We start from the raw sequence: 3532 nt of genomic DNA, 5'->3' as shown, positions 1-3532 counted from the left end.
GATTTTTTTTTAACTTTAGGAAGGTGCTATTCTGGACCAAATCTGTGTTTGTTACAGGATTAATTGTGAAACCAGCCTTATTTTATACTGTGATTACCCATGAGTTTTTCTCAAGTATCTTTCACTATACTCTCCCTTATTCTGTTCTATTGCCTCACCGATCGACAAGAATTTTATTGACAAATTCCCTTAAACTTTTGGTCCAGATTAGGCATATACATCACATAAAGAAGAAGAAAAAAATTAGATCACCCTGCATTATTCGGTCATTCCATTCTAGGTAGGGTTGGTGGAGATATTTAGGAATTAAGCATTGACGTACTCTCTCTCTCTCTCTCTCTCTCTCAATTAGAGATAGATCAAGTGCTTGGAGCTGTATTCTCTTTGCTATTCCCTCTTCTTTTTTTTTTTTTTGACCTCTTCTTACTAATTTTACATGTTAATCAAAAAGATTATAATAATGCTAGCAAAGATGACCTTTAACATAGATACAAAATAGAGACAAAAAAAATTGGTAATGAAGGAAAAACTACGTCACAATGAGATTAAGTAGGTGAGCATAATAATGTGTTTTAAGAATCAAATGACAGTGATCTGTTGACAATGATGATGCTTAATAGCCACAACCAGGCAGATTATCTGAGAGTTACTTCCATGGCCTTCGGTGTTTTCTGCCTCCCCTAAAATGAACAATAATTAGAAGAAACTCCAATGAGAAACCAAAAGAGCTAAATACAAAAAAGAAGAATGTGCTATTGACACTGTAATTTACTAAAAATCAAAACACTCCATCGCACCTTTTACTCGAGTGTTTCATATAAGTAGGGGTGTAATTGAATAGCCGAAATTCGTTTCTGTATCCGTGTTCGTATCCGTTTAGCACTATCCGAATCCGTCCGAAAGCTAAACGGATCAGTGATCTGATGACAATGATGATGTTTAATAGCCACAACCAAGCAGACTATCTGAGAGTTACTTCCATGGCCTTCGGTGCTTTCTGCCTCCCCTAAAATGAACAATAATTAGAAGAAACTCCAATGAGAAACCAAAAGAGCTAAATATAAAAAAGAAGAATGTGCTATTGACACTGCAATTTACTAAAAATCAAAACACTCCATCGCACCTTTTACTCGAGTGTTTCATTTAAGTAGGGGTGTAATTGAATAGCCGAAATCCGTTTCGGTATCCGTGTTCGTATCCGTTTAGCACTATCCGAATCCGTCCCCGAAAGCTAAACGGATCGTGTGATCGAGACAATGATGATGTTTAATAGCCACAACCAAGCGGACTATCTAAGAGTTACTTCCATGGCCTTCGGTGTTTTCTGCCTCCCCTAAAATGAACAATAATTAGAAGAAACTCCAATGAGAAACCAAAAGAGCAAAATATAAAAAAGAAGACTGTGCTATTGACACTGCAATTTACTAAAAATCAAAACACTCCATCACACGTTTTACTCGAGTGTTTCATATAAGTAGGGGTGTAAATGAATAGCCGAAATCCGTTTTCGTATCCGTGTCCGTATCCGTTTAGCACTATCCGAATCCGCCCGAAAGCTAAACGGATGCGGATACGAATAGGTAGGGATGTAAACGGACCGGATTCGGCTCGGATAGTGCTATATCCGCATCCGCATCCGATTAGCTTTCGGATGGATTCGGATAGTGCTAAACGGATACAGACACGGATTCGGATCAGATATTTTATCCGTTTACATGTAAATATTGCTTTTTAGATAGCTATAGCCTATCCGTATCCGCATCCATTTAGCTTTCGGACGGATCGGATAGTGCTAAACGGATACGGACATGGATACGGATACGGAAACAGATTTCAGCTATTCATTTACACCCCTACGGATAGGCTATAGCTATCCGAAAAGCTATATTTACATGTAAACGGATAAAATATCTGATCCGTATCCGTATCCGTTTAGCACTATCCGAATTTGTCCGATAGCTAATCGGATGCGGATGCGGATATAACACTATCCGAGCCGAATCCGATCCGTTTACAGTGCTACATATAAGGCAAATAGAGGGAGGGTTCAGAGTGAATGTCAAAGATAAAAAATATAAAATAAAATCTCACATTGTAGCAACTCGTGAGAATGAAAATAGTATCAATATGTTGGTTATGGATAATTGCTAAACCACTCAATCATTTATCCCACTATCAATCAAATTTAACATGCAGATTAGAGCAATTAACTACAAAAACACTTATTAAAAGATTCACCTTGGGAGGGTTCGAATTGAAAATCAAGCAAATATAGAAGTACTGAAATAACTTATTCCTTTAATGCCTTTGCAACAGCAAGGCCTGCATCGACCTGACTGAGGCTCGTGAATAGCGTCCTTGAAGCCTGCCAAGTCGCAGGCAAATCTGATTCGGCTTCGACTTCAGCTTCCGTCGTAGGATTAGGGTTTTCTTTGTTAGTTTTTGCTTCAACGCAAGCTTCCTAGGCATTGTCCATAATCTCAGAGCAAGAGTAATGTAGTCCTAGATAAGTAGGAAACCTACTAGGAGCCAAACAACAAGATCAAATAACAAAAAAGGTTGCTGGTTCAAATGGACAGCACTAGGTTTTAGGTTAATTCTAGGGTTTAAGATGGGAATTTAGGGGCAGGGTTTTGGATCGAGTATAGGTAGGGCAGTGAGGATACTGTGGTTGAAATTTGATGATAAACTAATGGGGAAATTGATCTGAATTGAGAAATTAGAATTTAATGGAGATAAGATTAATGGAGGTCGATTAGAGAATGATTAGGGTAGACTGTAATGAATTAGGAGAAGAAGATAGTTGCAGAAAATTAAATAACTCACTGATTTTGAAGATCAACAGCAATAGGAACTTGAGAATTGATTGAAGAGGACCTCCCGATCATAAGCAGATGCAAGGAGTCGTGAGAGTCCAATCACCCTAGCAACTTGAGATCCACAAGGCAATACTCACACAAGGGAGCAATAACAACAACAAAGGCAGCAATCATAAAGCTGAGTTTTTATTAATCAAAATTCGTATTCAATGTTGGTCTGCCTTACAAACTTATATAGAAGATTCAAAAATAGACTCCGACACTAAAAAAAGAAAGGCTTAACCCTATCCCTAACTTATTAGGTAACTTAAACTAACTAAGAAACTAAAATACTAAAAGAAATAGACTCAAAACATAGCTGTTCTTATAGAGTCCTAATCCAGCCCAACTTACATTACATGACCACTTAACCAAGTTACATGATCACCTAAATTGAACCAATTGGATGCAACCAATTTGAACCGGTTCAATTAAAAAAAAAACATAAAATAAACTAAGTATTGGGTTAATCCCGTATGCAACCTATGTGCCCCTACTTTATGCTCATTAAAGTGGCCTAATACATAGAAAACCCTTGGGAACAAAGGTCCAACATGTATATAACCCAACCCTAAGCCTATTTCTAAAGAAATAAGTCAATTTCTATGATGAACTTGCATCAAAGAGGGAGCAAGGAACCCTAGAAACTAGCAGGCAAAAGTGATGAAAAAAGA

The sequence above is a fragment of the Telopea speciosissima genome, chromosome 7 (assembly GCF_018873765.1).
Source record: "Telopea speciosissima isolate NSW1024214 ecotype Mountain lineage chromosome 7, Tspe_v1, whole genome shotgun sequence".
NCBI lineage: Eukaryota > Viridiplantae > Streptophyta > Magnoliopsida > Proteales > Proteaceae > Telopea > Telopea speciosissima.
The sequence above is the reverse complement of the archived record's forward strand: the minus strand, read 5'-3'. Positions refer to the sequence as shown.